This window comes from Lactuca virosa, chromosome 1, assembly GCF_052849685.1.
Source record: "Lactuca virosa cultivar CGN04683 chromosome 1, Lactuca_virosa_CGN04683_v6, whole genome shotgun sequence".
Classification (NCBI taxonomy): Eukaryota; Viridiplantae; Streptophyta; class Magnoliopsida; order Asterales; family Asteraceae; genus Lactuca; species Lactuca virosa.
The window spans coordinates 24,869,509-24,877,463 of NC_136426.1; the positions used below are offsets into that span (position 1 = coordinate 24,869,509).

The 7,955-nt window shown below is 37.9% G+C and overlaps 1 long non-coding RNA gene across 1 annotated transcript; it reads right to left on the reverse strand.

Annotated features, from left to right (window-relative positions):
- Positions 1-1,003: 1,003 nt before the first annotated feature.
- Positions 1,004-7,313, reverse strand: LOC145104112 (uncharacterized). The gene is made up of 3 exons (XR_013707003.1): positions 6,959-7,313; positions 2,205-2,276; positions 1,004-1,099 (listed from the first exon to the last, which is right to left on the reverse strand). It is a non-coding gene; the product is annotated as an uncharacterized LOC145104112 (long non-coding RNA).
- Positions 7,314-7,955: the final 642 nt, after the last annotated feature.

Genomic DNA, 7,955 nt, shown 5'->3' on the forward strand with positions numbered 1-7,955 from the left:
CTTGAGCTCGACCGGTTACACGCATAACACATTGTTCTTTCTCAAAACTCCTTATTTTAAATTTTAGAAAAACTATTTTTCTTGTAAAAATCTTTCAAACCCTCGATTTGAGTCCAGACACCCCCGAAGGTGCGTACGAATCCCTCAAACCAAGGCTCTGATATCAACTTGTAACATCCCAATTTTTAAGACCAAAAATTTTGTTTTTAATTAAGTGACTTATAAAACAGTTTACTGAAAAACATCATCGATTCATATCATTTCATAAAAACATAGTCATGTGTCTCAAACCATATCATAAAATAGTAATAATGTCATAGTACAATCCCAAGAATCTCATAATGCGGAAATCTTGTGTGTGTGTGATGCGCTGCTACCGATCCGGCTCCTTCCCCTTCGACGAAGAGGTACCTGAAACAAAACTGAAAACTGTAAGCACAAATCTTAATGAGTTCCACCTTCATACCACATACCATAACACATAATGCCAATCCCTCGGTATCTTTTAACCGGTATCTGCCTGGCATAACTGGAAGCTGGGCTTCCCTTCGGTATCTTTCAACCGGTAACCGGGAGCTGACCTCCCCTTTCGGTATCTTTCAACCGGTAACCGGGAGCTGACCTCCCCTTCAGTATCTTTCAACCAGTAACCGGGGACTATTTCACCCCCTTACCACTACCACATAGTAATATAACACACTGCTAGTCTTGCTTGGATCCTGAAAACTCCTTCGGTATCTTTCAACCGGTAACCGGGGACTATTTCACCTCTGCTACTACTAACATATATCACAAAGCTTCCTAGCACACACACATAACAGATAATGGCATGTAACGTCATGATTTTTGGTCAATTTTTTTTCATTTATTATTAAAATATTTTAACAGAAAATGCAGCGGAAGACTGTAAACTTTGTTTATTTCAAAAACATTTCAATCCACAACGTTACGTTCAATTCAAGACCAAAATATCAAAAGTATTTTATTGTAGCGGAAGCATAAGTATCAAAAGTAAATAACGTGTCCAAGTGCCATCTTTATTCTAAAAGATAAACTACCCAAAATGACCCCATCTCACCAAGCCAAGCTCCTAAGCTACCTGTACCAATCATAAAGGCACAAAGCAAAGAAACAAGTGTTAGCAAATGCTTCGTGAGCCAATAGGAGTTTGTACACAATCAAAGGGAAAAATTACCATCCCCTAACGGGTCAATCATTCAAATTATAATCATATAGACAAAATACACATATCAATCATTAATCAATCATATTTCACATAAAATTCAATTATTCAATTTTGTATCATCCATTCACATATCATTCATTTGTGTGACATCAATTGTAATTCATGCATAATCATATCGTAATCTTATATCATCATATCAAAGGAATGTATCATAATCGTATAGGCGTAGGTAGTCTCGTAGTAATACCTAACCCCAAAGGAAAACCCGTTCGCTACTTGTGTGCCTGGCCAGCCAAATGCTTTAGGTGGTTCGCGACTCCCACCCGTCACACTGACCCCAAGACTCCAGTTTCAGTACTCCGACAATGCAATGTACAAGTACATCGCGGTGTCGTTCTGGTGTTGGTACAAGCGGTGGCATTCGTCCGCCACCTCCCAACACCTACGTGATGTTTGTACAAGCCTCGTTCGAATGGCCAACATCACTCTAGTCCGCAAACACCGAAGTGTACGCGTACCATGTGTCACACGGGCATCTAGAAAGACCGAGCACCTCGTAAATGGCTTAAGCTCTTTTCCTAGAAGGTATTTTTCAACCAACCAGGCTCGAATGTATCCGGATAGGGTTTCATGCTAAGTGCTAGGTTCTACCCTTGACCTCTATGCCTAACCCCGCATAATCGATCGTAAATCAAGTACAATCATGCAATATTCGTATTATCATAATCAAGATTCATAACATTTATACCAAGAAGATACTCAACAAGGTCATAGTCAAATATCAAACATTTCATATAGCATATCATAGTTGCAATTTATCGTATCAAGTACCAAGATAGGCATATCAACCAAATTTACTAAGCATGCAAATGTCACAGAAGTCAAAACAATGAAATATATCATACTGCACATTTAGGCATAATCAACAATTAATAATATTCTAATTTGACTAATCGACCCGTTTCCGGAAAGTATTTTTTGACTATGTACAAGGTTTATGAAAAGTCTATTGACTCACCTTAGTTTTTCGATATATATATAAAAGGTTTCCCCAGCCGTCACCTTGTAATCTCTTTAAGTCGTCGAGAACCTAAACATAATACATATAATTATACTCATGTTTCCATTTTATTAGTTTAAATAATTAATAGAAAAACTTTTAATAAAACACGATAGCCAATTAATAACGTTTTCCTCTTATTAATCTCCTTTATAATTTTACTACAATTACAATCTTAGCTTATGTAAGTAAAAGTTATGTATATGTATATTGTTTAATAACATTGCCAAAGAACTTTTAACCACATTAATATACTATTAATCGTTGCAACCAAAATAGTACGTCCATGGCTCAACCTCATTTTTTTTTTGTCTTATTAATAAGAACGTAACGATATTAGCCTAAATTTATTACCACTTTAACTTAAGAATTATTCAACATGAATCATCATTATTTCTTAAAACACCCACCACTTTACTGGGCATTCTATAAATATAAATCGTATAGCTTGCTACTCACGGTTTTAATTGTAACTCCATATTTTATTCTAAAAGCGGCCAATATAATTGTACTATAATGTCTAAATAAATATAAATCGTATAGCTTGCTACTCACGGTTTTAATTGTAACTCCATATTTTATTCTAAAAGCGGCCAATATAATTGTACTATAATGTCTAAATAGTGGATGAATTTGTATAAGGGTTTAAACTGGTATAAGAATCACTAAAAACATAAGGTTACAAAGAATTTGAACCTTTAAACACACGATGGCCACTTTCTGTCTGGTATTAATCAAGACCAATGGAAAAAAAAGAGAGATCAGGCAACAAGGGTATTACAACACAAACATTAGCAGCGAGGTGGGAATAGTAATCAGGACACGCTTGGGTACAATTCAAAGTCATTCAACAGCTAACAAGGGTTAAAACACCAACATATAGGGCTACTGGGATCGAGTGCATCAGGGGGCATGAATCATCTCACAACACATAGTGACATAGGCTTTAATTCGGATTTTGGTAGCAAGATTCGCAATAACAATTTTGGACCTTTCAATCTCGAGTTAGTATGTGCATATGTTGATACTTCTTTTAATAACGACCCTAACCATAATATATATATTTCCTCTTTTTCTTTTACAATCGTTGAATTGGATTTAAATAAAAAAATATAATAACCATCCTTTAATCTTTTTCTGTTACTAATTAAATCCTAGATAATAATTTAAAATTTATCTAAATCTTTTAAATCGTAATTAATCTCTTTTTTATCATGTTATTATATAATAAGCATATAATCTGACACGAAAAATACGTACAACTTAATCCTATATAACGGAAAACTAACATCGTTAACAAAGAGATTTTTGGGTCGTCACAATTCTCCCCTCCTTAAAATGATTTCGTCCTCGGAATCTCTAAATCATTGTGTCATTTTGTTCCTAAGTCGCCTCATCAAGTTATACTCCCAAAACGAATCAATGTCATAGGAAAAGTATGTTCACCAAAAGAGATATCTCACATATCAAACATTTCCCGTGTTGCGACTGGTTCAAACACAGTTACATCAATATCTAACTTCGGAACTCCTGAAGTCCGTTGTGTACCACAAATGAGCACATAAATGCAATAGTATCAAATATTTACTAGTAATAGCATCAGATAACACAAGATCACAGACAATACACAAGTACAGATAACACATAAGCATATACATAATTAACTAAGAGAGTTCTGAAAATTACCTCATCAGTTGTCATATTAAAAGCACGAGTTTTCACCTTTGGCGCTTCATTTTTCTTCCCACCAACACCTATGTCAAGTTCTGTGATCTTCAAGTCCATATTCACGTCCATCTTGTTGAGTCCTCTTCTAGACTCAACCAGATCGATCAGAAACAGAAAAGGTTGGGGAACCATGACCCGACTCGCCGAGTCCTAAGAGCGACTCGCCGAGTTCCCCAAAGTCCAAGTCTACCAAGTCGATTTCAGTCGGGCTTAATGCATCCAGAACATAGATCTGACCTCCTAGGATCGATATAGCACGTAAAGTTACAAACTTTACGTGCATGCATGGGTTAACTAGCTCATAAGGACCCAAAATGAAGCAGTGCATGGGACTCCCATGGCCATAGAGTTGGCACCTTTATGCCATGGGAACCCTTAAAGGTGTAACATCCGGATTTTCAGGTACTTTATTTTTGTGACTCAATTTTGAAGTTTAAGGAGAGACTCGACGAGTCGAAGGTCTGACTCGCCGAGTTGTGTTGAGTTGCCACGTGGATTGAATGAGTGGACTCGACGAGTCAGAGGATTGACTCGCCGAGTAGGTCCTGGGCAGAGAAAACCCTAAGTTTCGGGCCTGTGGCCTATATAAGGACCTTATGACCTCCCATTTGCGGTCATATCTTCCAAAGAGCAACCCTAAAGAGCCTTTGAACGTGTAGAGTGAGAGGGAGGGCTATCTTGAGCTTATTAGTGTAATTATGCAAGAGAGAAGGAGGTTACAAGCTAGAAGGCCAAAGGAGATTGATAGATCTAAAGATTTCATTCAAAGGGCTTTAGTTGGAGGTATTATATTTGACCCCCTTTCTTTCCCTAATTGTTTAGATCTATTATTTTGGGGATTAGGGCTTGTATTACCTTCATGAATGGGGTTTTGGGATGCATCAAACCCCTTTCTGAGCTTGAGTTGTAGATCTGGACCTTGTAAGGTCCAGAGTGTCCGAAAGTATGAGGTTATAGAGGAGCAACCATGGAGTTTAGAAGCTATGAAGCTTTAATGGAGTCATAATGGTATATAGAGCAAAATATACCATGCATGGACATCAAGATCAGACCTTTACGTGACTTTTGGATAACAGGAGGCTAGATCTATGAGTTAGAGTTTCAGATCTGACCTCAGGAGATCAAATGAGTAATACCATGGAGACGGCTCGCCGAGTCTATGAGGTGACTCGACGAGTCGGTTAGGGTTTTCCCGATCAAGCTGAATCGCGTGTTAACTCGGCGAGTTGGGGGTCAACTCGACGAGTTGAGCAGGACCTTCGCGAGACTTCTGAGAAAGTGAGTGGACTCGACGAGTCACAAGGGTGCACTCGACGAGTCAGGTCAAATAGGGACTGTTGACTTGAGTTTAACTTTTGTTGACTGTATGGTTTGGTTAACATGAGTAATGGAGAACACGGAGGGGTAAAATGGTCTTTTACCCACTTCAAGAGTTAAGCAGGGAGAGAGAGTGGCCCTTGGTGTATTTGAGTGTGATTAAAGTATTATTTAGAGATGTTTAATCTATGTGTTAGGCGGAGGCTAGTTCGAGATGTCAGAGTACGAGGTTGATACTAGCCAGCTTATGAGGTGAGTCTTCTCACTATACTTTACCTAGAGTGGTACCTTTTGTGTGATTGGGATGCCTTATGTGCTTACATTGTGAATTGTGATATCCTGCATTATTTCTTTGTGATTTATGTTGTGTATTGTTCAGAGCTTTCAGAGTTAGGACTGGAGGGTCCACAGAGTTGTGGGACTGGAGGGTCCCACTGAGACACATTGACCGGAGGGTCTTACAGAGCTATGGCCTCGAGTGGCTAATGAGCTGCGTGTGGTATTTTGGGGAACTCACTAAGCTTCGTGCTTACCGTGTTATGTGTTGTGTATTTCAGGTTTTTCTCAGGATCGTAGGAAGACACCGGCTCGATTGTACACACCAGAGAAAGAGTTATGTTTTAAGGATCCTGGAGTATTAGTCAAAGAATTATGTAATTGTGTTTTGTAATTCAAATTAATGAGCTTTGTGAAAGGTGTTACGAGAATTATATGATTTTAAAATGAATTATTAATTTGAAAATTTACGGTGTTACAAAAGGTTCAAGATAAAGTACAACTCTATTGATACACACAATCCCGAATATGGCTTCTCTAAGACTTAGAAAAGGTAGAAAATAGCCCTAAATGGAGATCTTAGAAATGAATAGTCAAGGTATCAGCTTTATACCTCAAATGATCTAGAAATGTGCCAAAACCTATGGATCTACTTGCTTCCGCTTGATCTCTCAAGCCTCCTCTTTCTTCTCAAGCTTCAAGGACACACAAATGGAACAAAAAGGCTCAAGAACACTCAATATTCGATTAGGGTTTCGTGAAGAGAGTCTGAGGGTGATGGAGGCTGGAGTGGAGACCCTATAAGTTGTTTAAACAGGGTGCAAACCCTCAAATTTAGGGTTTCATCCAGACAGGTCTACTCGTCGAGTCGGGGATTCCGACTCAGCGAGTAGATTCTTCCACCCGCATCCCAAAATTCGCATCTACTCGACGAGTTGGGCCTCCAACTCTTCGAGTCCCTGTGTACAAAATGCAAGAACTTATAATAAAATACGTACCGGGAACCGGGCGTTACATTGTCAGAATGTGTTATTGATAATCGTATTTTGTAAGAATGAAAATGACGATAGTTGGGTGAGGTTAGACATATTCACATTATCAAACAACCAATTCTCTTAATCATTCTCGTAGAATAGCACTCTCAACACACGTCCGCACAATAGATGTACATCCACATTTTAACCTATCCATATATATATATATATATATATATATATATATATATATATATATATATATATATATAGTTTGTTTATAACAACCACTATCTATATATAACAATAATATAAACTTGTATCTAACAATATTACGTTTAGATAAACGTAAATACGAGATGTTCATGTATTCTTCCCAAAAAACATAAAAAGCTTAAAAGGGGTCGTAGAACTCACCCTTGAAACGTATGGAGTTTCCGTTGAAGAGATCGGACGTCGTTTTACATTTTCTGACTTTCGAATAGAAAGCTTTTTTGAACACACCGACACCATGGGCTTGTAAATGTGATCGTCACGAACCCAAAAAAGTGTTTTTAGCAGCTGATTGAGTTGCCAAAAAATATCGTCGAAAACCGATCGAAGCTCCGTCGTTGACGAAAACGCGTGAGTTGCTGGTGACGGTTGATCTTGGCTATTCACACGGAGGAGGAAGTTGTCCGTCAGGGAGCAACTACGTCATAACTGGTAGCGGAAGCAGGTGGCTGCGAGGGAGGTGCACATTGGAGGGAACGATAGCTATGGGTTGCACTGGTAGCCGTATCCCTTTGCTGGTAGCCAAAATTTCACGGAGAGATGGAGATGATTGACAGTAGAGAGAGAGAGAGAGGAGAGGTGTAGAGTTTTATGTGGATTTGGTTTCTATTTATAGATGGAGAGAGGAGGTGGGTGCCTCTCTGCAAGTGTCATGTGTCACCTCGATATACGTGCCCAAAATTCGATTTCGTCCAGACTTTTTGAGTATGCTTGTCGATTCTCTCAAATGTGCTAATTCCGAAGGTGTAATCGAAATTACCAAATATACTATGTTAAAAACATGCTCAAAGTTCTAGTTCATTTATTTTTATAGTTTTCTCATTACGACAATTTTAGCGAAAGTGTTATAGTTTCATGTTAAAAACATTCCGAATACGAAATCAAATATTAACATATAGTCTGAGTTCAAAAACATACTCGAAAACACTTAACGAAATGTGTATCTATCCAAATGAATCGATACGGTGTTCGTTTCTAGGAAAATCAATTATATAACTAACTTGCATCCGTAAAAAAAGCATAACTTTTGCATACAAATCTCTGATTTCGACGTTCTTTATACCCAAGAAATCGTGTGAACATGTTTTATCCGATTTAAGTATCAATTGTTCATAAGTATACTTAACGCATAAATTTTATT